Here is a 27,007-nt window from a genome sequence, read left to right as displayed (position 1 = left end):
AGATCTTTTTAGAACCTCTGACAGGTAAATTTTATGGTGCCTTGTTAGTTTCTGTTAAATCAAGAGACACGTAAATACATCAGTCCTGCTTTTTACAGAAACCTAATGATAGGTATGGCTGCGTATATTCTGAGATTTGCATCACAAATGCAAGTTTATAAGGTCTGTTATAGCAAAAAATCTCGTGTTCGTTTTCCTTGTTAAAAATGCTAAAATATTTAAAATAATTTCCAAATATTTTGCGTTCATTAGGAGACTCATACAGTCAAGCAAGAATGTGTTTTTTAAAAGCAGTTTTACTGAGTATGGCTGAATTTCCTGTTGTCATGTCTTGTGATGACAATAGTAATGCAGAAGCATAAAGTATTTGGAGTAAAAATATTTTTTTAATAATACCTCATCTTAATCTTAACTATTCTGGACATAATCTTAAAAAAAAAAAAAAGGAGATTAAGCGCATTGGTGAAAACAACACTGAACAAAGTTTTTTAAAATGTTTTCTGACATAAATGTTTGTCGTAACTGATGGAGATTTAATCAATCGTGAATAAAGCTGCATGGAGAGAGGGGTTCTGTTGGGGTTTTAGACTCAAGTATGGCAGTATGACATTAGATGAACACTGTCCTTTTGCACTAAGCGCATTTCCAAACTGATTTGGTGACTCCTGAGAATATGAAGCAAAGGGAAAGCTGTGCTGTTTTCTGAACTCACAAGGACATCTCAAATAAGCCATAAAATTAAATACTACATATTCCAATATGAATATTTTCTTGACAGAGGAAAATCAGTTGCCTAAGTCCAAAAATATAGTTGCCCTGAGTGGAACTATGCGAGCAACAGATAGGCTTTACTTCAGGCAAATGAGGAGTAGCAGCAACCTCCGAAAGTCAGCAACAGGGGGGAAAGAAGGGGTGAGAAGTGGCTACAAAAATGGGTACAAATAGGAACATCAGCAATACTTGCTGAATATAGTGCATATCTGTAGAGAAACCCTCACTGCTATATGAACCTTTGGCTGCAGACTGAAAAATTCAAACTTGTGGAGGAAAAAGGGTTAAAAAGGATGAATATCTTTGCACCTTAATGGGAGAACTATTTCTGTAATAGTATCAAAGATAAACCAGTGTATTATGAACACTAAATGATAAAGGGTGATAATATGCCATTCTTGAGACTTCTTGGCTCTTACCTAACACATCAGAAAGTGATTGTTGAATTTTAAATAGCCATACAAATGGATGACATAGAAATTTAACTTTGCTTTGACCTTATTCTAATTCACAAGATGACTGCAAAATGACTTTGTTACATCTGAATGTATGCTGGATGCTAAATCACTCCAGAGTATAAAATCTTTGTTTTGGCATAATGTTGATGCATAAACATTTGTACCCCATACTAACCCTATAAACATCACAATCCATCAGTACAATTACAAAAAAGATTGTTTGTTTTCACACTTAAAGCAGACATGAAATAGAGTGTCCTTAACTTAATCACCACCTTGATTTACCACATTTGCATATATTTGCATATTAATTGGACTACAGATTAAAATTGGTTTTGTAATTTTAATTAAGTGTCCACAAAGGTAAATGATTAGAACTGTTTAAAATACATTCTGACATAAATAGCAGTAAAAGCTTTTGTGATGATGTTTTTGTGGAATTACATTCAGAAAGTGGCCTTTTTATGATAGTAATTTTAATCTTAAATAGAATTATACAGTCAAACAGAACTGTGGATTCATAATCATTTTTTCAAGATTCATTTAATATTTTGCTGATTTGCAGCACTTGATGAAAATGTACTGTAGGTTTAGTTGATTGCAAAATTGGGCCTGTGGAGCTGATAAACCGAGGGTTTAAACCCTCAGTCTTTATATTCGCCTTACATATTTCAAATCAATTATGTATACATATGTAGACAAGGGCTTTTTTTTTTTCAAGTGAGAAATATAAAAGCTGTCAGTAATGCATGATCTATCGTTTTAAGATGTAATCGCCTCCATTGACCATCTTCCTTCAGTCTAGATTGTGGAGCACGGGACATTTTAAAGCCTTTTCAATAAATCATTGCAGGTAATAGAGGAATCATTCTTGGTGTTGTCAAGGGAGAATGAGTGTTATAGGTAAAGATGTGCTGTCAGGATTGCTGTGCTGAAGTCGGTGGATGTTGATAGTCTAACCAATAACGCGTACTGGACCAAACGCTTTGTCAAATAAACTTAATAAAACTGTAGTATGTATTTGCAGTTAGAAAGGCTCTAGGAACTGGGTTCTTAATGCTCCTCTGAGTCTGCCTCTTCCTTTGTGGACCAATTCATGTTTTCTCTGAATGCTTAAAGAGTACCAGTAATGACAGATTGTTAGCCTGGGTTGTAAAAGTGAGTTTTGCCTATCTAATGAATTGGCAAAAGTGTTTTTATTATGTTCCGTAACTTTTCAGTTGGTGAGCAGCAGGCATTCATTAGGCATTAAACCATCTTTTTGTTATAAATGAAATATCCAGTTTATGTTTTCAAATATTACTTTACTGCTTTACTTACGAGAGAAGATAATAAACTAGCTGTTGCTTTTGGTTTGGGAACAGATTTGGCGAGCATGACTTTAAAAGAAATATATAAATTCTGTAAAGTTAGAATTTAACAGTATACCAGCTTTACCTACTTTCAAGAAAAGAAAAGGTTGGTGTGAATGTCAGTAATGAATTCAAACTGTAGGCTCTGCTAATCTTCTTCAGAGTTTTGAGCTGTTCTTAAGACTTACGCTGTTTCTGGTTTCATCTAGTTTATGTCCTGTATTTGAACCTTGGCCATTTACTACCTTGCTGTCTCCTCAGTGTACATTAGAAAAAAAGAAATTGAGAAACACTATACTCGTGTCTTGTCATGCTTCATTGATTTGAAATAATTTTTCCCGTTAATGGTGTATTTAATATTTAGTTTTCCTCCTGTCCATGGTAATGCTTTCAAGTGAGAGTAATAAAACTTTCAGAACGCATACATTCCTGTCCGGCAGACTTGACATCATTTTCTGTGTTGTACTTAAACTCCAGCTTAAGTAGGCAGTGTAGATTGCAAGCCAGATCCACTGGGCTTAATTATATATCTGAAAACAGGTTTTTTGTCGTGCTCTTACATAAAGTACAAAATATTTCTCAAACTGGTATTATGTAGTGCCTGTTAAATATTTCTATTATTCTTGAGGTGCTTTTAGATTTCTGTTTATATAGTGACTGGTTACAGTGTCAAACTGGTTTAGGTTCCTCATCTTGGGAGCGTTACAAAACTCATTATAAAAGCCAGATCCAAAGCTCAGTCAATGAATGAATTCCTTGTATTAAGACCCAAATTGGGTATTAATTGAAGCTGTGGCTTGGGTGAGAACTGCTGGTAGATTTAATCTGGAAAAAGACCTGCAATAATATTAGTGAATAAAAGCAAAAGAACTGGAATAGTCATTGAATGAAGCATCGAGGAACAAACCTGCCAGACAAGTGCCATTATCATTTTTTAAATGGGCATGTAAGCTAGATGTCTCGTTAGATTAAATTGTTATGGATGTCCATTCATCTGTGGAAAAGATGGTTATTTCTGGTTAGAGTATTGCCTTCCCTTTCTAATGTGTATCTCGCTAATATCGCTCATACTTGTGTCACCTGAGGATCAGAAAGCTAAAATACACATCATCTGCAACTATTTTGGGGAGACTGTTTGAAAGCTGAACCTAGCTTTCAATCCAGCTCCATTACAACGGTAATTGTATTATGGAAACTCAATCATCCCAGAGTTTGGAGAGCCAGCTTTGAAGTGGCCGGTATCAAATTTTTTTCAAGATCTGCTTAAATTTAAAAAAAAAAAAAAATTAAGTGCTTAAGCACCATTGGTTTTTAATGAGACTTGAACTTCTAAGCACTTAAGTCAATTGTGAACCTGGAAATGAGGCTCTAAGGATACCTAGTTCTTCGGAGGTATGCATTGACCTAGCTTCTGTTTAGACACCTGATTCCATATAATGTTTCTTTGAGAATAAAAGCATTGGAAAAATGCATTTTCTGAAGGGGCTGGTTTCTAAAATAGAGCCATTCTTGAAAAAAACCAGACTGACTGCTTGCTTGAAAAAATCATCTTCCTCCATCCCTCCCTCCTCAACCCAGTAAAAACTGGAAAGCTTTGAAAACTTCTCTTTAAGGACAAGTACACCTTACCCATTTAGAGAAGGAGCTGCTACCGTAGTAAAGTTTTTCCTTCTCATTGCAGCCCAACATATTCAACTCTTCATGTGTCTTCTCTCAGTTCCTTGAGAGTACAATGCCCATTTGCACCTTTTTATTTCAGAGAATGCCTCGCTGAAACCGCTGCGGGATGAGCATGTAAGCACAGGGCACTGCTGTATGCAAGTTTGTTTTGTGCTTTAGTCCTTGGGTGGTTTATTTATTCATTCCTTTGGAGACTTTCTTCACCTATTATTGCCAAGGAACAGGCAACAAAGGCTTCACTTACCAAAAAATTCTTGGAGAACAAGGAAACAGTAATGTTAGAAGTCTGACGTCGCTGAATTAAGCACTGCATTCAATTTTCTTGGACTAAATCTAGCAATATTGTAGTTTATTAAAATAAAAAAAAAAAAAAAATCTTAATTTCAAAATTGATGGAAAAATATTCATTTAACTCTAATCTTCATCATGTATGGATGTCTGTAGGTATATTTAATGTATTTTTAATTATCGGGAATAACTTGAACACTTAACAATAGTTAGTTACGAAGGTAAATGCAAATAAAATAATAGCAAAGTTTCTCCACTGCAAGCATACAGATTTAAATATGCTTTCCGCTAAAAAATAAATTTGGTCATCAGATTAATTTATCGTTGATGGTTTGATTGCTTTCTCATATCACAAAGTCGTCATTTGTTTGATTTAGTTGGACGTAATTGCTATTTCCCGTAGATCTGAGAAGTCAAGTTCCTGACAACCTGGCAGAACCTCTGCACGGTTGCATGAGTCACTGCAGACCTCCTTCCTACTGATACATAGGCTGGAGCCCTGGGTGAAGGGAACCACTGAAAACAAACCTGCCACTTACTTAAACCGACTTTCACAGCAGATGGTTTTGCATTTTGGGTGGTGTGTGCGTCCTATCCACGACGGTCAATCAGGAGATGTCATTAAAAGAAGGTGGGAGATACTTGGGTTCTCTTTCCACTGAAGAGGTACGTAACTTTGGGCAAAACTCTTCACCTCCTTTACTTACCCTGCGGTTGAAATGGGGCTAATAAGGCTTATAATTTGTATGCTTAGTATGCAAATTGGCAAAGTAAAGCATGCTTAAAAAATGGCCAATGAACTTGAAAAGCTGTTTTTCCTGTTAAATCTGAAAAAGAAGAAAGTATCAAGATGCGGTCATCTAATTGCTTCTTTGCAAACTGTGTGGTGCAAGTATAAATGTGACTCCTACGTATTATCTCTTTAGAAAGTCTTTTTGCCACAAGAAGAATAATGGCAGCATACTCAGCAGGCTGCAGGAGGATGAGATAGCATGCTTGCAGCATTTCTTTGCAGCATAATTGCAGCATCAATGAACCATGAATTCAGCCTAATTAACATAACTGGAACCACTGCAATCATGCTGCCATTCAATTTAGTTTTTGAACATTCTGGAGAAGTATCACGATTCTGCTGTTTAGTGTTGAGATGCTGCAGAGAACTGTCCACTTGCCTTCTTGCTGCTGTCTTGATGTATTTTTATTATTTCAAGATAACTAGGGAACTTCAGAAATGGAAGATCACTGCCTTACTCGTGCCATTACTGAATCTACAAATAATTCTGTATTACTTCTGGTAAAAAGTAATGAAACCGTTTAGTATACTATAAAACTCAGAGTAAACATACTAAATTTCCAAGTTAGACACAGGTTCTGAATTGTAACGGATAATGAATGGCAAATAATTCTGGAACTATTCTGAGTTAAGGACTGCATTCCCAGAATTTTAAAAATAACATTTTCTATTACTCTTTGTAAACACTAGGAGAAACTTTTTTTAGAAAAGCCTGGATTTTTTTTTAATGTGTTGCTCGGTAAAAAGTATTTTTTATTGTTGCCATTGGTTGCCTTACAGTAAAATCGGGAAGCCACAGAAGTAGATCAGGTACCACTGGTCTTGGCAACAAGGCAAAATACCCAGCTATTTTGGACAAAGGGACTGCTGAAAACAGCAATAGCAAGTAAATAAGAGAGCTGGGACTAGGAGGCTTCCTGCATCTGTCTTGGCCATTAGGCAAGAGATCCTTAATGGTGGCACTGAAGCCACTTCAAAATGATAGACAACCAGGAGTTACTTCTGCCATTTGTGACAGAACTGAGCTAAAAAGCTTAGGAATCACTGCCCTGTTATTTTCTGCTCTTGAATAACTGCAGAAAGGAGAAAGTAAACCTTTTCCTTGTAGCTGATTTTATGTAGCTACGATCGTGGTGTTTTACCACATCTCCATGAAAATCTGCTCAAGATCAGTGAAGTAGCTGGGGTTTTTTAATGACCTTAATGTGCAAAAAAAATAGATAAATGAAAGTTTTAAAAATCTTTTGTAAAAAGCAGTTAAATAGACAAGTTTTGCATTAGGATGTTAAGTTTGGAAGTTGTTCATAGCTACTAGAAATGATTCCATAGCTTCCTACTCAGATAATCTCCCATACATGGGAGATTACATATATATATATAAAAAACATATATACATATATATATACACATACACGCATGTGATAGGTGTGTGTATATGTGTGTATATACACATATTAAAAAAAGTCTGAGCTTCTGAAATAAACAGTTCTGCTTTTTCTGAAGGATAGTCATGTTGAGAATAGTTGCTTCCATTAGCTGAGACCAGTCCACTGAGAGTGAGGGACCATGACTTACGGGTGGTGGTAATTAAATTGTTGATGGAGGGAGCAGGAGTACATAAGTGGTATGACTGTGGTATTTAATGCTCCTATGAGGGCCAGTTGTTTGCAAACTGTTTGCGTTGTGGGTATTTAGTAGTTGTTTTTTAAACCAAGATGGTTTGTAATGCAGTGGTCTTAATCTGGAAGCAATGAATGATGTGTATGACTAGGGTATCATTTGAGAGGGTGAGGTATTCTCCTAGATAATTGTTTGATAGAAAGCCTTTTTTGAACCTTATGTGGTCTAATAATCCCTTACCGGTTTGTATTCTGGAAGGGCTCCAATGTCACAAGTTGGATGGGTGAATCATAGAATCATGGAATCATTTAGGCGGATCATTGAGTCCAGCGGTGGTTTGAGGGCAGGTGCTGCTGGAAGAATGAGATACAGTAATTTCAGGAAAATATTCCAAGGTGGTTTTCTCTGTTTTGAGGATCATCTGTGTTTTCCTTGGGTGTAACTTCAGCCCTTCTCATTCATGTGGCTGATTCAGAAAATTCTGTATTCATGTTGACTCCCAGACACTAGATTTCCATTTGTTCATTGCTTTTTTCCCCCTGATGATGGTAACTCAGGAAGTTAGTTGTTACACTCTTCACTCTAAGTATCAGAGTATAAATTTAGCATTAGAGAACTGCAGACCTTCTGAAATAGCCATCTCAGTCAAGTGTTGCTTCCTTCTGCGTCCTGATGTGACCCTCAGTCAACGGCTGAGATCATACGAAGCTCCTTCCCCTATTTCTGCTGGAGTGACACTAGAATTTATCACTGACCTTGCTACTCTCTGCTTTTCTCTGTAAGATGCTTAGTGTCTTCTGAGAGGGGGGCATTTTCTTCAGCCTCCTTTTTCTACTTCTAATGCAAAACCTATATTGTTTTTCCCCAAAACCGTATTGTTAAAGTTCACTGCCCGTGACCGTCTGATGCATGTGTAACAAAACTAAGCAGTGCTTCTCATCTGGTTGGATGTTCAGGGTAGGCTCATGGGATAGACTCATGGATGTACTGTTAGGTTTTGCAGGGCCTCAAAGGCTCAAGACTTAGATGCGTGCCTGGAATTTACTTAACACAAGTAACAAGATCTTACAGACTTAAATGCTTTATAAGATGCATTCTTTCTTTCATAGGCTCACATCTGAGAAAGAGTTTAGCTTAGCATTGCCTGCATGCAAGGCTGTTCATAGAAATGTGGGTCCAGCAATTCAGTGAGATACTTTTCAAGAAGGTAGTTAAATGTGTGTGTATAACCTAAATGAATGCGAGTGGTCAAACTGACCTCAGCACCAGTGAGACTTCTTGTGTCCATATGTTGAAGGTGGGAGGTGATCTGGGAGCATTGCAGAAGAGTTGGGGGGAGAAGTTCGAGCATGGTAGTTGGAGCAGAATGACCGGCTGATGAGTTGTTTCTTGTTTTTAGTGAACTGTTGCGTTGCCGATCTAGTTTTTTGCAAGTTGTAACTTAAAATTAACAGACAATTATAGTGAAGAGTACCCGATGTAGACTATACCCCTCTAGTTTCGCATTAATCTGTGATTAACGTCCTGTGTATGACTCAGAGTACCAGACTACCCATTGTATTATTATTGAATAAGAAAGTTAAGAAATCTGACCTTCTTCAACAGTGACTTCTTCACTCTAGCCTGTGAACAAGCCGCGGTGGCTGCGGGACGGTCTGGCAAGCTTGCTGTCATAATTCTAGGTTTTAGGTGTTGGTTAGTCATTCTCTTCTCAGAAGGCTTAATACGCATTTTAGCCGAGACTCTCCAGTTGAACATTTATTAAAGGTGGGGTCAAGCAAAGGGCTGGCTGCAGCTGAGGAAGAGGTGAAGGAAGTGCAGAGAATAGCTCAAGTGGTTGGTTCCTGGAAGACCGAGTCTGTGATTCATTCTTTTGGAAATGAAGGAGGAGAAAGCAAAGCCAATTAAATATCACAAAAGGTTATGGTAAGCATCTAAACTATGGGGAGAGATCACAGTCTTTCAGCATCTTTATGCCCTGCAGCTGCAATATGTAAACTCAGGAAGATGACTGAACATTGATACTTTAAAAGTTCAATAGTCACGCGTGTTACTGAATGCAGTTACTGAGGATTGACAGAAGAAAATATTTTTGAGAGGAGTTTCCAAGCAGAGATCATATTTCTAGTTTAGTGTGCAGCAAAACCAGCGCATTTGAATGGCTGTCAGATCTGGTAGAAGGAGAGAATAACTGCTCTGTGGTAAAATATTGCAAAGGAAATCATCAGTCTCCTTCAGAACCAGGTTTGGTTTTTTTTTTTATTGTTCATAGGTGCAAATTCTAAAGCGACTCAGACCAAATGTCAGAAGTAATTTAAGCATTTGGTATTTTAAATCTAATTGCACAAAAACTCTTACACGTATTCCTGGCTGCTTTTTAAACACTTATATATACTTTTCGGCCTTTTATAGAAATTCATAAAATAACATCCTGAAAAATTTAAGTTGCTCATTCTTGCTGAAATAAATTGATAAAAAATGTTAAGGAAATACATCTGTAGACAAATACAGACCTTTTCTCTATATGCTGTTTGAAGATGTTTTGAGGCTGTTTGAGTGCAAAATAATTGCCAATTTTCACCTTTGATATCTATCACCATGTTATTATTATGAGATTTCTTTTTTTCATGAGTCATTGCTAGGCCCTGAACAAGTAAGTTAAGAAGTATTTTAAGGAGAGACATATAGAAAAAACCCAAAATTGTTCATGAAGAATTTGTTCCGTGTACCTCATGGAGGTAGCATTTTGTAGAAATAAGAACAGGGAAAGCCATAGGTAGATGAGAAAAGAAATGGTTGAAAGCTAAGGGCGTGGTGATGATCAGCTGAAAAAAGGGAGCTGAAATTCTGTTGTTCTGGGGACTGTGACCTAATGCAGTGGCTGGTGAGCCAACCCCAGCCATCGTGGTTCCTACTGCCTCGTACGACCCCATGCAACGATGTCAACCACACGGTCCTGCTTGAGTAGGTCACGTCAATGCCAAGGCTCTTCTCGATCCTTAGGTCCTGTAGGCTGTCAGCTGCCCTCATCTCGAGCCTCGCCGAGGTCCCTGCGACACACACGTTGCCCGTTGTCCCGGTGTCTTCCTGCCCTTTAGCCAGGTCCGTTTTCTGCCGGTGCACATCTATCTGCTCCTGCTGTTGTTTAGTGACATCAGCCAGGGAAGCGCGCGTGTCACTCGGTAACTGGTGATAGCGTGAGCAGAGCCATCGGTGCTCGCTCGCCTTGCCGGCGCCGTTCTGCCGCGGGAGAGACAGACTCTGAGACACAAACCCCAAAGCCTTTGGCTGCAGCAGGCTCTGCTCCAAGCAGTTTTCTGAATGTCCAAAGGAGCACGTCCCCTATTAAAAAAACAACAACAAAACAGCACTTTGATTAATTTTAACGTGATTGCCTCTTAAGAGACTCTGAAAACTGGTTTTCAGTTAACAGTCTAGTTTACATAAAAGGCACATATTGATGAACATAGTCCATGACTTTTTGCTCAGTCCCATTATTCTCCTGTAATTCATGTGCAGAAGCTAAGATTTCCAGTGATCTCACTGTTTACCAAAATCCAAGGTACTTAGAGGTTAATGTTTTTGTTACTTTCTGGTGAGAGTTTCGTCTCCTGTTTTCCTCACAAAGGACAATAAAGGAAAAGGAGGAACGTGCTTCCAGAAAGCACTCAAAGGTACAGATGATCCGTCAAGAATTAGCTAAAAGCTCTTGTGAGAACCAGAAATTTCCCTAACGCTGTTTTGGCATGTTACACCTCTGAGTATCTGACAGCCGGATATTTTCCTATTCATATTCAGAATTATTTTCAATGCCAAATATTGCTGATTGACAAATTTGATATTTGAGTTGCCCATCACGCTATGAGCCCTTCTCCTGCAACATGCTGCGCCTGCTCGGACCCCTTTTTAGCCAGTGTGATAAGAAAGTGCTCAGCATTTCACATGACCTATGCAATAGCCTTTCTGTATGCCCGGGAAGAGCAAAATAAAATATGAATGCGCACTATAACTAGGATGCAACACCTTCCCGCAGTAAGGAAACATTTGATTTGGAGAGGAAGGGGAAAAAGGGTCTGGGTAATAGAGACAATAGGAAAAGATGTGCAAGATGAACTGCTGATGTTAGTACAAAAACGTTTCTGAGAACCAAAGGTGATACAGCAGCATAATGAAATTAAAACAATGTTGGGGTGTTTCTGCTTATTCACGTGAGCACTAGTGGAACACCTCTTAAATTAATCATACAGTCCTCCTTATATATATATATGATCATGTACCTTACTTCCAAATCAGAGCCAGTTATATTAGAATAGCTGATTACACTCAAATTGTGGGGAGGATTTTTTTTTTCCCAGAAATTGGTTCTATAAAAAACTGGCTTATTTTAACAATTCTGACTTCAGACAACTAATCCAAAATTGATGCTTGATTGAAGCTAAAGAACCAAATACAACTTATTGCTTGTTCAAAATTGTAGCGAGAATGCTACCCTTCTGTTGGAAGTACCTTCTAAAAATATTCTAGTAGTTATTAAGGGTAACTTGAGTGAGTTGGAGGTATATACATATTTGGTATCAGAGATTTTAAAAAAAGAAACTGGTTTTTATACCCATGGGGCTTAAAGATCACCTGATGGTGACATATTTGATGTGGAACATCAAATTGTCTATCCAAACTTTATCCAAACTTCTTCTGAATGTTATAGCTATATCTTTCCAGTCTGTAGGCATGTTCTACTATGAATATACATTACATATTTTTATTAATTTATTGAGCAGTATCATTTTAAGCCTTCTCTTCTTGGTGAAACATTTTTTTCCTTAATGCATTAACATGAATAAATGCCTACGAAAAGCTGAAGTTAAAATTTGTGTCTTGAGCCCACTTTGCCATAAGTGTCACAGTGGGTTGGGCTTTCTATTAGTGAAGGACTGCAGAACATGAAAGTCCAGCTCTGTGTTGGGGCTGAGATTAGATCTGAATGCAAGGAAAAGCAACAAAGGTCCACAAAATATCTGAAATCTGCAAATACTTCCTGTACTTAACCTACACTTTCATTGCGTGACTGTAAAGAACAGCAAATCTTTGTTCTTTTCCCTCTCAGTTCCCATTTAGTCAGTTCAGAGGCATAGGAGAAAGGTTTTGGGGAGCAAACTCGTTATCAGTCTTCCTACAGTTTCCATCTGATTCTGTCAACAGTGAGTACATCAAAACCATGAGCTTACAGCCACTTTCAAACATCAAAAACGTTTTGTAAAAATTATTATATATGTATACACTTACATGTAATATATAAAACATATAAATGAATATGAACATAGTTTATGAATGTGAAGTTCCTTTGTATCTTTAAAATTTAGCTGATACTGGAGTTGGTAAGAACCTAAGCTCTGCTTTTGGACTCAAGAGGGAATTACATCTGCCTTAGGTGGAGTGGAGAAAGAGCAAGTGTTTATCTTGGTAAGATCCCAAAATTTTCAAGTTGAGTAATTAGACTTCTAGAAAATCATTCAGGTTCATCCATTTATGAAAACCTGTTAGGACATTTCTTGGGACTGTATTCCAGAAGGTTCTGCTAGTCATCGTTATTTAATGAAAAGAGAAGAAAGTCTCAGAAATGCCTCTCTCATCCTTTGTGCCTTGCCAGGAAGGTGTTGATTTAGCAGCATCAAGGTGGTCTGGTGGTTTTGTGCACAGATGGGATCGCTGGCCATAGGTTCGGTGGTTTGTATATAGAGAGTAGAGAAGGCTGTAGCGTACATTACTTAGAGCTGGAAATATGGCAAGAAAAATGGTTCATGGCTTCTCACAGCTCAGCCCGTGGTAATTTGAATCTGAAATAAATTAATAGAGTAATCCTGTTTATGGATCATCAGCTGCAGAGGTATTATTAAAGAACTTGTGTCCCTATTCACTAAGAACACCTGTGTGTAAAGCCATGTTATAATTGTTCAGACACGCTGAATCAGACTTCTCTGTCGCAAAACCAAATAGAAAATATAAATATATGGAATGTCCCAATCATCGTACTTATTCTTTTTTTCATCTCAACAAGGTTACTCTTTTGGAAAACCCTCGTAAAAGCAATCCACTCTTTTCAGTTAAAAGCCATTCATATGGCGACAAACCACTGTTCTTCCATTTATATCTGTATTCATCCATTTAAACTCTAAAGCTTTCCAGCTTACTTCTTGGATTTATAGCCAGCTGGCTGCTGTGTGTAAAATGAACATATTCTGACTGTGCATGAGATGTTTTGTCTTGTTTAACCCATAATTGTAGTGTTGACTCTAGGCCACGGCTCACCTGCATGTATTTAGCGTTGACTGTGCGAGTTCCCGGAGTCAGGACTTGCCATCTCTACGTATGTACAATCTACTGTTATTAGAGAAAAGTTAAGTCAAAAAACCCCACCTCAACCCCAAAACAAAACCCGAAAACCCCTCCTGGAACTGAGTTGGATAAAATGAATACATTCAAGATGGTGGGCCGTAGCTGAGCCAGCTCATGTGGGATCGGTGCCCACTTTTTGGCATTTACAATAAACTTTGGAATGACTTTGTAACACGAATGTTTTAATAGCAAGCGGGGAGGGGGAGGCAAGGCAGGGAAGAGAGACATATGCACTCTCTTTTTTTTTTTCTTATGAATGCTAGATTGCTGATTTTTCAAAAGGTAGTCTGGTAAGCTATACCTGTTTATTAGCAGGTTTCTGCAGTCTTAGTATGTCAAAGAAATTCACTGGCAGTGAAATTCTGAAATTTCTGCCCAAGATTACTGAATCATCACTAAGAAGCTTACATTCAAAGAAAGCATGAATATTAAAATTTGTTAGCATACTTTGGCTTTGTAAGAAATACAATATATTATTATTTTTTCTTTATGCAACATTGCTGGGTTCTAAGAGAGGCAATAGAACCATTAATTAATAGTAGTAGTCCTGGATAATGTCATAATAAGCAATACAACATATTAAAGCACATTTATTCTTGCCGGCTATCGGGAGGAACCTTTACATATTTTAAAGGCCCATTAGGTTTGTTTACATACTCAGTTGAAGCTGGTATGCTTTGCTTCCAGTGGAACTGCCATTGGCAGGGGTTGAACCAGACTTTAGTACTTGACTCCGACGGTATTGAATTTCCCGGCTGTCGTATGCAGTCAGTAATATATTGTCGCTACTTCAGGGCCGCCTGTCTCTCTGGAATAGCGGGTACAACCCAAAACAGTGCAGTCCCCAAAGATAGGATGTCTGGGGGTTACTGTCATAAAAATGAAAATAACTGAAATTATATCTATCGGAAGCAATTTTCCACAATGGAAAAGGTGGTCAAGGAATCAAAACGGTGCCTTCAGGTATATTACCCAACAGAACAACAAAAATGTGCTGGGCTTTAAATTGCGCTAACAATCTGGAAAGGATTTTCCAACTGGAGCTATGTTAAGTGTTAATAGTGAAACCTGGGTACTTTTTCCTTTGATCTCCCCTCGAGCTTATATAGAATAATAGGATCAAAATAAAATGCCATTTATACGAACACCTTGTTCTTTTGATCTTGGCACAAAAAATTCTCTCTGCAGCTACAACTTAGCAAACAGTGCATCTGCTCCTTTTAGTTGGGCCTTCTAGTTTATCATAACTTTTAATAAATGGCGTCACAGCCAATTTTTTGTGTAGTTCATGAACTTAGTTGTAATTTTTGCCCTAAGAGTCTTTAACTACATTTTCAGAAGAACTGAGAATAAGGTAAGTGGGACCTGTAAACTGGTGGCTTATGGTCAGTCGTGCATATGTATGTTGAAATGTAGTGGCATTATTATGCCGCTACATCATATAGTAATATGATTACATATTTAATCATTATATATTCCAAATCTAATGTTAGTTGTTCTTTGACTTGGGCAAAACTGTTACATTAGTGTACTCTGAATAAGAGAGAATGTATGGTTACGTGACCCCAAGAATAGTTGGGGTAATTGTGGTTATCATAGGTGCTAGGTTTTGGATCCCATCAGGCAGGTGATGTACCCCGTGATGTCTGGGTGGGAACCAAGCCTTTCTCTTAATTGCCCACCTCTGCAGGAAAGACAGCTGGTAGTTATGGATCCCCTTTGCTTTTATGTAGAGCTCTGCAAGACAGATAATCCACGGATGAACATGAGTACCTTTCAGCTCTTTATTCCCCAGGGTTGGTGGTCAGGAGTGTTTCTTTGGAAGTCATTATTGCGAGCACTTAAAGCAAAGCCGCTTCTTCATGCTCTTTTCAAATCTCTTATTAAGATTCTTCTCCACCAAAGGCTTCAACTGCATGGAAACATCTGAGCTGTGTTTATTGTGATGATTGATGGTGTCTCATTGTGATCCCTTCAGTTGTCGTAACCTCCAAGAGTAGATGAGATGGGCACAAAGTACTGTGCCAAATGAAAGCAAATGAACCGAAGTCCTGCAGTTCACCAATGTCATAATTGCTGCTGTCCAGGAAGGGGGATTAGCGAATGTGAAGAAACGCTAGCTAGGAGAGATCCAGTGGCCAAGCGGTATCTTGGGTGTTGAATGTCTCTCTCAAGCTTTGCATCCCACTGTAATTTATATTTCGCTGTTAAGCTTATTAGGCAGGAACAGTCAGCTTGTTGTACACCGTATGCAAGGAACACCACTGCGTAAGTGCTGGGGAAGTGTTTCAGCTCTTGCTGAAATGGCTGCAGCTGAGGTTGCCACATGCGAGCTATCCTCCAGCAAGCTTTGTTGCAGACTTAGTTGGATCTCTGTAGTCTGTCATGAGGCAGGAGTATTCCAGAGAGCCATAACCGTGGCTATAACCTCTAACCCGATTCTTATAAAGTAGTACAGTATAATTCATTATGTGCAATAAAGATACTTTGCTCTAACCGAGCTAGTTTGAGCCCCAAAAGCAGCGTGGACATATTTGCGTGGTGCTGCACTAAGATTAATGCATCCTGCTGAGATCAGAGATCCGTGCTAATGCAGCCACTCTGCCTCCAGTCCTCCTGCTAATTAGTACAGAGCTGCTGTAAGAAAGTTGGATGCTGTAATTCTCTAAAAGGTGGTATCTGTCCAACTCTTAATTTTAGCAGAACATGTGTCCCCGTTCATCTTTCTCCAGTTCTCGTTTCATATGTCTGTACAGAGTCAGTCGTCCCAGAAGTCAGCCCTACCTTTTGCATCAGTGAAAGGAGGGATGCGGGACTCTTCGGACAAGGAGTTAAGTGAAAGAGCTACAAAGATTTGTAGTTTTTCTCCTTAAAATAAAAATGTGATTGCCCTAGTTCTGTGGTTAGCATGAAACAAATAGGCTCTGTCATGAAGTCAGTGGGGTACAAGTTAATACAAGGTAGTAAAGGAATAATAATAAAGTAAAACAGCAAAGTCCAGTCTTTTATGACAAAACCAGTATAATCCTGTTGCAGTCTAAGGTCCTGCTGCAAATAGTATTTTCTGATGCCTGGATAAGTCCAATTTACATATATACAAAGTGTATGAATAAAGCTATAAAACTATGCTTAGTATTTTACTTTTTTTTTTCCTTGAAAGTAATTTGCTATTGTTCAAACTTTCAGCTTTCACTGGTTTTATTTCCAAAACCCCAAAAGGAAGAGAAAATAACAAAAGTCCATAAAGGCAAAAGGGATATGTTCTCATTTCAGTTCACAGAATTTCCTGCCTTTAAACAATACAAATATATGCCCTTAGGTTTCTAATGTGCTGGAAGGATACCGAATCCTTGAAACAGATCAAATTAAAAGCAAGTCCACTATAGCAACAGCGAGTTTTACCAGCACGTCCAATAGATCTCAACAAGAATTCACAGGGTTTTAACCATGTTGCCAAGCCTTACAAAATCCTAAACTGCTGACTCCATAAATGAATAAATGCTCAAAACCAGCAAGCAAATTCTAGGCTGAATTGGGCACAAATAAAATCTGATGCTTAATAATTGTTCCCTACTCATTACAGGCTCCATTTAAAACAATTGTTTAATAGAACTTTGAGATGTATCCACAAGCAGAACGCACATGGACGTTCTGCTATGTAAAACCTTTTAAAGTACATGACTTCCCTTAATTACAGTTACATGTTCAACAGACTGAACGTGGAGCTCCCAGCACTTGGGGTGGAAGGACATGAGGAGCACTGGTGGCAGTAGTTGTCACCAGATAGAGCGTGACAGGTCGGGCAACCGGTGTCCTGAGAACTGGTGGCTTGGACTTAGAAGGAGGGAAGAACTGAAGAAACTTCTCCTTGGTGTTCTTAAATGCTTTTGTTTTGATTTTGTCATTTGCCTTTAAATTCTCGTGTGCTGGCCTTTCTTTCACCTTTTCGACCTATTTCAATAGAAACCTCCAAGTACCATACTGGGGGTACTGCTTTCCACGATCATTTGGTGTGCATCTATACGGACAATGTTCAGAGCTGTAGAAGCAAGGCAATGGGCTGAACAGTCATGGTCAAGCTCTTTGCATCTCCAAGGTTTCTGATTTTTGTTTTCTTTTTGTACTATATTTAGTGCAGTAATGTTCGAGATGACCATGTCCCGCTACAGAGCGGCTGTTAGCTTGAGCTGTTCACGTGTCTGTGTCTCCTTACGGGGTAGGCACCATCCTTCCTGCTGTCCTCATCCAGATATGTCACCATGCTGGTAACTGCCAGCTCCTAGCCTGTAAGGGTAACAGTGCTGTTTGTATTGATACCGTTTTCTACTTTTTCCAACAAAAAACCGCATATTCCTCCTCTTTAATATCTTTGATATCATAGGTAGCTCAGTGACTGGCCAGGTGCGTTTTCCAGGAATTCGGCAACGCAGGCTCCCTGGGGAGCCCCGTGATGTGCCAGTGTGGCTTTCTGGTACCCCCATGCTGAAGGGCAGATTCTCAGCGATCTTAAATCAGTATCACTGTCATCCTGATTTAGACCAGAAAAAGGGAGTCCGAGGTTTTGGGTTTTTTTTTCCCTTCTAATGACACTGCTACTAGTAGTAATAACATTTTTAGAGCTTTCTGGCAAAAACTTGATTCTTTTAGGGCAGAGCGCTACTGCCATTCTAGTTCTAGAGATGGAGAGAGACTTTTGGTGTCTGGACAATGAGGCACTGACCCACTGGCAAAGTTGGGATGAAAACTCAGAGTTTCCTCTAAACCCCACTGCCTAGCTGAGATACAAATGCCTACGCATTTAAACTTCAGTTGTAGTGCAAAAAAAAGTGCAAATAAATCTAGTATAGTAACACATTTTCAAATGGAGGTCAGCGTGTTACCCCATGGTCCTCAGGGCCGGAGGCGGTTGACTGGACCGTCCAGTTTGAATGCCCCGTGGCTGAGATGACTCTACAACAGCCCTCTGTTTTTCTTGTTACGTGGATGTTGTATCGATGACAAAATGTGTTTTAGATTTTTGTGTGCATGCAATTATTATTTTTAATTAAGATCTCTAGCTTTTTCAGATAAAGCTTTCTTCAGTTAAACCGCCAAGTGAAAGTAGGCTTCATTGCTTATTTATTTTTTGGGGTACCTGGGAAAGTGTTAAATAATTAAGGTGAAATATGTGTTTTCCTGAGAAACACACAGAAGTTTGCATTTGCGCAGTCGAGTGAATTATCAAAAACAGATGTCAGCAAGTGGAACATTTTACATAAATTTATTAAAATCATTATTTACCTGTAAGTTATGAGAAGGGCTTAGTTGCACTAGTTTGTTGCCAATATGTACTGCCAATAATCTGCCAAAAAGCAGCTTGCTGGCAAAATCACTGAAATGGTTAGCTTATGCTTGCACAGAACATTACAACCCCGAGTCAAATGAAAACCTACTATAAACGAACTCTTTGATGGTGGATTCGCTGGAATATGTTATTGATATATGGTATACAGTTTATATGGATTATGTATACTGTGCAAGAAATATGGATCTCTATTAAGGGTAACTTGATATGTAATCAGTTAGGACAGTTATTGTTTTCAGTATTTGCTATGAATAAGATCACACGGTGACTGTTCAGTTTTTGAAATACAGACTATTCACGTGCAGCCCAAAGCACTAGCATACTATTTGTTCAATTAATACAGAAAAGCTATTGAAAATGTAAAATATCTGACATCTATACACAGTAATTTTCAAGGCAACTTTTCTTCGAGGAACAATTTATACATTACATAAACTTATATTTTTCATCCAAGTATCATTTCGAGAATAGCAAGCTTAAATATTGGAGGCCATAGGGAAACATAATATTACGATAATGTTCTTTGGTGCGGTTTGGAAGGTTTTAGGAAACATTTGGAAGTATTTTTCTCATAAAGTCACTTAACTATTGAAGTGTTATGATAGCACTCCCTTCTGCATTGCGTATGTTACAAAACAGACTGTTTAAAGGGGACATCCATCCTATATATCCTGATTAGAAGTATTTCCACAGAACAGGAAATTATATGTTACAGGATCCTGGTATTAGTTTTAATTAAAAAAAAAAAAAAAAAGGAAATAAAAGGCAAGATGATTTAAGGTGCGATACCAGTTTTCAAACACCCATTTCCAATTCTGTTTAGCAAAAAGAGATATTGTATTGTTTGGAGTTATATGTGAAATTTGCATTTTCTAAATAAGCGCTCGAGAGCTGAGCTGTTTTTTCGCTGTTTAAGTAAGCACTAATAAACATGACCAATCCTTTAGGATCCTAAAGAACCTTAAAAACTTTGCAATTCTCAGAAGCCTAACTTTTTTCCCCATAGTGTAATTCATTCTTTTGAACTTCTGCAGAAGCAGAACTTAAGTCAACAATTTCTAAGTTTATGGCATTTGTTATCAAGGTGACTCTTAGGGCTCCAAAAGTGTATCTGTTACCTTGTTGGTGTAGCAGATCTACACAATCATGATGTTTAATTATAGAGGAAATTACTTTTTTCCCCTGAACTATCAATTAATTCATGTTTTCATATCTTCCTCAAAATAATGCATAAGTTATTTTCGTCTGTGTTATAAAATATGTATTGTAGTTCATTACTATCTTTCTGAGGAGTTTTTAAATTATCACCATTTCATTTGTCAAGAATGATGTTCTTAGAAATTATAACTGCATAGATTCTTACATCTAGCATTAAAGGATTTCAGGGAATTGAAGATGTGAATTCAGAAATAATATATTTAGGGTCAAACTCTGTCTCTCTTGAAGTCAGTGAGAGCTTTGCCTTTGACTTCGGTGGGTCCAGAGTCTCCCTTCCAGTATTAGAATGCAGAGTAATCGCTATTTGATGGGTTTTTTGCTGCCCTAAAGTGCTTAAGATATTGTTGAAGTCATTTGTCAGGAGTAAATATGTAACAAAATGGAATAATCCCGCAAGTACTTGATTAGGCTAGACATGCTTTTGGCTGAAATGATGTCTAACAAGAGCAGCAGCACAGAGGACTCAATCCTCAGAGGATGTATTTGGTTTGGAGTAGCTTCACTGGCCTTCGCTCCTGTTTTGCATAGTTTCACTGCAGGCTTGTGTTTTGGAAGGTAGTACCTTTCCACGTATTTTGGGGAATGAGAGTTGAAGAACGCTGTAGTTAAAATCTTGGTCATTTAGGATGTAGGCTTTACAGTGCGTCTTGAGTAGTAATCTTAATGTTAGAAATTCAAATGTAATATTGAGGGGAAAGTTAGAGATCGGTTTGACCATCCTCCTTATATTGAGGTACAGATACGGCATCTTGGAGAATAAACTCATAGGAGTGTTGTTGAATCAGAGTGAAACTACATTGGAAAGAAAAATGTAAATGCTAAGCAACAGTGGGAATTTTTGGCAGTATCAAATATGGATACTAGATATTGAAGGATTTTGCTCAGAAATTACTCGGAAACATAGGTGGAAGTTACGGTTTGAGGAATCTGAGAATTATCCTCTTTCTCTTCTGCTCTCTTTACTGTTGACATCTCTCCTCTCCTGCCTGTCTCATCTTCCTTCCCCACTCCAATGGACCAAGTTACCACTTGAGTCAAAACCAGCTGCCTGCGGTTGATGTGGATCCAGCCTCTCTTCTCCAGGAGCATCTCTGGATCCTGCCTGCTAATCAGGCACACCGCTGGAGTGACAAGGATTGTTGCATTCCGCTGATTTGTTGCCAAAACTTTGGCAATATTTCGGCTTATTTGTCAGAGGGAAGTCATCTTCATCCTTGACCTCGATGATAGTTAAAATTTGGCTGGACAAGGCTCTGAGCAACATGGTCCAACCATATGGCCTTTGAGCAGGAGGTCAGACCATAGACTTCTGACCTAAGTGAGTCCCTGAGACTATTCTACTATTCTCATGTGTTTTGGAAGAGAGAAAATGAGAGAAGATAATGGTAGGGGAAAATGATCACATCTCAAGTAATATTTCCATACTTCCATATCTTGCAGTTCACAAACAGGGAAATCTGCGTAAACCCTACTGGTTCTACCCGGTAAAACATATGTAGGAAGACAAGCTCAGCTGCAGACCTTGTATTTTCTTTTGCCGTGCCCTTCCCAGTGCTTAATCTTGGCTCTGTTCGGTTTTCTTTCTGCTCTCTCTCTTTGCTCCTAATCCGTGTCCATGCTTATAAGCCCCTAATATTTATATGGCATTATCTGTATTAGAGATTACTGCTGACAAGTAATCTCTTCCCTCTTCTGAATGAAGAATTACAACCATTGCTAAAGATCAGAAAGTGAAATTAGATCCCTGAAAGTATGTGACAACTTCAATAAACCCTAATACCAAATTCCCTAAATATTGGGAATCTTCTTCTGAGCTTTTAGGTTTGAACTGTAGCACAGCTTTGGGACACCTGACGACACTCAGCAACTCTTTTTTGCTGTAGAGCAAAATGTGACAGTAGTTGCGACAGAGAAAAATACCAAGAAAAAAATCACTGAACTGAGACTAGTCTCCCAGTTTTGTCATTTGTTGAAGTCTTTCGAGAAGTAGGTGAATAAAAATGCATCAGTTTTACTGTTATCAGGTGATTTGTAACATAAATATAAAAAATATAAATATATAAATCTATATATAAATATAAAACCTAAGTATATACTACTGTAGTTGCTGTCTGTTCCAGTTTGGCCTCCAAAGAACTACTTTCATGACTTTTTTTTTTCTTTTTCTCCTTAGAACAGAGATTCTGACAAAATTCTGACTTTTGAAAAAGCTCAGAAATATCCATACAGCTTGGTATTTGTACAGTGTTTGGCCAGTAATAAGTGTGCATGGTTGTGTAGTTTTGCACTCATTTGCAGTAATTGTGGGAACAAATTCAGCATGGGAACAGGATAAATTCAGGGAAGCAGAAAGAAAGAACGCGCAAAGTGGAATTTCCCAGTTATGGCAAATGACAAAAATGACTGTCCATCACAACAATTATAAGCCAAATGGACTCCAGGTATTAGAATCACAGAAGCTCTGCACGAACCTCAGTAGTATTTTAGGTCACATAAATTATATTAAAAATATTACAGTTAGTAGAGAGTAATTTGTGATGCTGTTTAACGAAAGACAAAGGAAATTCTCAGACAATGAGTTTGTTAAATTGTAAGTTATGCTGCGACGGTTCATCAGTGACGAAGGAAACGCGGCAGCTCTAAAATGTGTGTGCTCCAGCTCCAAGGCCTGGGGAAGGTTTCTAATATATCTCATCATGACTCTCTCCTTTTATTATTTTTAAACTTTTTAATGGCAATATAATAAAATAAATTAAAAAAAAAATCCGTGGCACTTTCAGAACTATCTTTAATTTTGCTTCCAAATGTAACTACAGTTACAGAAGGGCCAGTTTTTATGAGTTCAAATTCTTCTTTTTTTTTTTTTTTTTTAGCTTATAGCTATTCTTGCTCATCAAGAACAACTATTCAAACCAGTACACAACACATAGAACTTGCCCGTATAATTTGATCTAACCTAAACCAGCACTCCAGTTAGTCTTTCTAATGTGGTTTCTTATTCATCGAGCAGTGACATCATGGCCCTTCCATCCTTTTTTTTGTTCTTATTTTTAATAAAATGGTGCACAAAGTGACTCTTAGTGCCACGAAAAGAAACCAAATCCCGTAAGAAATTTTTCATTAGGGCAAATGAAGTGCTGTGAATAAACACATCCAATGTAACATGGCAACATGTTATGAAAGAGCTGGGGAAAATGCACATGTCTGCTTCAAGGAAGAGTACATGGGTTTCCTCAGAGCGGGGTTTCATGGCGTAAATGAAAAGAAAATATATAATATATAGATTGGGGAGTTTAAAACAAAAATCTGTTATTCAAAATGGTAAATATTTAAATTGAAACTCTGACTTTTAGTATATGGAATTTTTATTATATATGAACTTAGTTTAATTTTTAACCCATCTTTTTAACTAAACATGTATACCCAGTCTGCAAAAAGGGAAAGTTTTCAAGGCTTATTCTTTTTAAAGTCTTCATAAAGTTATAAAAACTGACTGTTAAATGTGTCAGAGATCCTCAAAAATCTGAATATATAAAAGAAAAATAATTCTGAAAGTTTTGAAAACAAGTCATGATACTAAAATTAGATACCTAAGTCTCTCACTGTTTGTTCTAAACTTTCAGTGTTTAAATACATATGTGTTATGCATAAAAGTAAAACATTTTCCATAGTTTTTTAAATATAAGGGACAGTACCTTGGGGAATCTGTTGAAAGTGTTAATATTTGTATGCTTTGGTGATAATTTTCTCTGGAAAGATTCACGTGTACAAGATTTCACTACCACAAGTTAATAATAACAATACAGTCCTTCTCCCATATTAAAAATAGAATGCTATGGCATTTTTCTTAGATGACTACTGTGCGCTGTAACTAAGGTTGAGAAAAATGGTGCATCCTTCTCGATAACTAAATCCTACCTATCTGCTGTGGCAGCTCTCTAGCTTGTTTTTTAGAATCATAGAATAGTTTGGGTTGAAAGGGACCTTTAAAGGTCATCTAGCCCACCCCCCCTGCCGTGGGCAGGGACATCTTCAACTAGATCAGGTTGCTCAGAGCCCCGTCCAGCCTGACCTTGAATTGTCCCGGGGATGGGGCATCGACCACCTCTCTGGGCAACCTGTGCCAGGGTTTCACCACCCTCGTCGTAAAAAATTTCTTCCTTATATTTAGGCTTTTAAGCCTATGTCTGCTCCTGCCCCAGCTCTGCTATTCCATACCCAGCCTCTCTGAGGTTGCCTCTTCTGAAATTTAGACAACGGTTTCAGAAACTCTAATGATCTTTGTGGGAGTAGATACTGGCTCCAAATAAAATCGGTATAGACTTCTGGTTGGTGATGTAGAAGTCCTGCAAGCTCTTGATGTTTATAAATGACCAAGATCTGGGCAGGTACTGGATGGAGAGATGACTCTGTCTGGAAGGTGGCAGAAGAGAAGAATTAATGTGAGTTTGGAAGAGGAAAAGTAAATAGCTGGAGCAAAAATGTTCTGGAGAAAATGTAAACACAAAAAATGTGCTAACTAGACATTGTCTTTCTCCAGCATGCTTTTGGGAAATGCACATGAACAGGTTTAGAAGATTTCGTGTTGTTATTAGTTTATTTTCAGGTCATTTATTTAAGTGTCATAAAGAACATTAGCTGGTGGTTAGGGACTACAATATCCATTATATCTTTCCAATCATGTGGACAAGTTTATACTACATATGATTTACAATGGTCTTTCCGCAGTTAAAATTGTTATATTCAGGTACAAGGTTTTATACATGGTTGTATTTAGCAAAATCCAAGTGGCTGAGCACAGAGATATCTTCCAATCAAAGTCCGAAAAATTAATGCTTCTACACGAACACTGTGGGTTGCAGCGAGAGCTGTTTATGGCTCTCTGCATACATCCTTTATCATGTCTCCACTGTTGTTAGTAAAATATACAGAACTACTTTATGCCAAAACAATGGAAGTTAATGCAGATAACTTGTTCCAAAGTTAACCATCAAATAAATCTTTTTTTTTTTTTTTTTTTAAACTGTTAAGTGAAATGGTGTTCTAAAACTTTTTAAAATTGTCAAGATGATGAATACTGTGTGTGTAATACAAGTAAATACCACGGAACTGATTGCACACACATGTCTTAAATAAGGGATATTAAATAGTTTATTCCAGAGAGAGATCGGTGAAGTTTTATCTAATATTATTAGAAATTCTGCAATGAGGGATCAGATTTATGAGGGCTAAAAACTAAGAAGAAAACCTGTTCAGAAATAGAAATGGTGCATTGAGTGGATGATTGCCCAGGAGATTAAAGGCAGGCGGGGGGATACAGCCTGCCTAGGTAGTTCGACCTCTCACACGTCAAGCAATTCTTAATGGCAATGATTTTTCAAAATCTGTTAGTTAAATTTGGTTTGGTAAATCAGTCCTCTCAATTCAGTCACAGACTTGATGGCTTAGAGCAAATCCCTTAACCTATTTCTCCTTCAGCTTTTCCCCATGCATAAATATATAAAAATATATCCTCACGGGTATGTGTCCTTACTTCAGAGGAGCCACCACCAGCCAGTTTTAGGTCTATAATTTAGCTTAGACTGTCAAAACGCCGACTTAACTGTTAAGAGCATAAATGTATGGAATTCAGCCACACTGAATTTATACTTTTATGCTTTGAGATTCTGAGGGTGGCTAAGTCGCTGAGATGGGAATGGTTTAACTCAGGCTCATTTGGGAGCCTGTCTTGTTTATAACATAGGTAATGGGTTTGGATGAGGCTGTTGAATGTGATTGAACTTTTTCTGGTTGTACCTACACGGCAGCTCCAACGAGTGACGGCGAGCAGTGGAAAAAAGGTAGATTTCGTAGGTGATTTGGTCAGTGGCTTGAAAATGTAGATTAACATGAAAACAATATGCCAAGGGATGGCAAGCCAAATCAAAGAATACACATTATACGGAGTAGTTGCGCAGAGTACTGACTTAGGAAAGGAGATTTAGGGGTTTGAAGAAAAATCCTCAAAGCAATTAGTCAAGAGTACAACTGCAGTTAAGCTCACATAATGTGTGCGTGTTTGTATTTTGGTGGTAATTTGGAAGAAAAAGGGTCTTTTTGCATTTAAGGTGCTCCGTTACAGGGTAAAGTGGATGATTCTGGCATATAGGAATATTTGTTTCAACAAAGAGGGAAGGGAGCGGGTTGTTCACAGCCCAGAAACAAGCTGTGATGGAGTGAAACTGAAGAACTGTGGAGAAGGTTGATAAAGTCGAGCAAGCATTGGCTTTAGTCAACAGTTCAATAAACAGGCTATAGTGTGTAAACATTTGGAAATTAAAAGGAAACGGAAAATTTAAATGTCTCTACTTATCTGGGAGAACCATAATCACATTGAAAAGGCATGTAAGTAAATAATATTTGGGTAAATTAACTTGTGGTACAGGCAGGCGTTTAGAGTGAGGATCCCATGGTGGCCGTGCATGTAGTCCTCTTTGTGTTAATTTAGAAGAGTCCTATTTGAATGAAGGCGCTTCACTCGAGTGTTTCCTGGGCAAGGACTGTAATTCATCACTACTTTAAATCAAGTAAATCAATTAGATCTGCATAAAATGTTACATTTCGTATATTACAAAAATTAGTTTGGTGGCCTCAATATAGCTGTGCAAACGCATCCTGCTGTTGGGAAGGGTTTTCTGCAGCATGCACAAAAGTCTTGTCTGAACGTCAGATGGAAGAGCCGGTGGCATCTAATATTGACTGTGGTACCTTGGGAAGCGCATAAACAGCTCTGCCTCAGTTTCCCCATCTTAGTGTTCATTACTTACACCTGTGAAAAAGGGGTGGTTGCTTTTATCCTGTGAATGGATGTGCAACTCAATCCTTTTCTCCTAGGTGTTTTTTTTTTTGTTTTTCTAATTTATGATTAATTTTTTCAGTTGGTCATTACAGAAATCAGGCAAGGATAGTTGGGTAAGAAGACCCACTTCCATGTCGTAGTACGTGTTTGGCCCACGTTATTAGGCAACAGACAATCATTCTGCATTAGCTTTCATTGACCTGTGATGAATCAACTTGCTGGTCTCAGCCTAGACATAGTCAAGACTCACGT

At 38.1% G+C, this 27,007-nt stretch overlaps 1 protein-coding gene across 2 annotated transcripts in view; it reads left to right on the top strand.

Annotated features, from left to right (window-relative positions):
- The window catches only part of GTDC1 (glycosyltransferase-like domain containing 1), a 125,425-nt gene that overhangs the window by 60,595 nt on the left and 37,823 nt on the right, over positions 1 to 27,007 (top strand). The window lies entirely within an intron of this gene.

Source organism: Fulmarus glacialis, unplaced genomic scaffold (assembly GCF_000690835.1).
Source record: "Fulmarus glacialis isolate BGI_N327 unplaced genomic scaffold, ASM69083v1 scaffold1729, whole genome shotgun sequence".
Taxonomy (NCBI): domain Eukaryota; kingdom Metazoa; phylum Chordata; class Aves; order Procellariiformes; family Procellariidae; genus Fulmarus; species Fulmarus glacialis.
The sequence above is the reverse complement of the archived record's forward strand: the minus strand, read 5'-3'. Positions and strand labels throughout refer to the sequence as shown.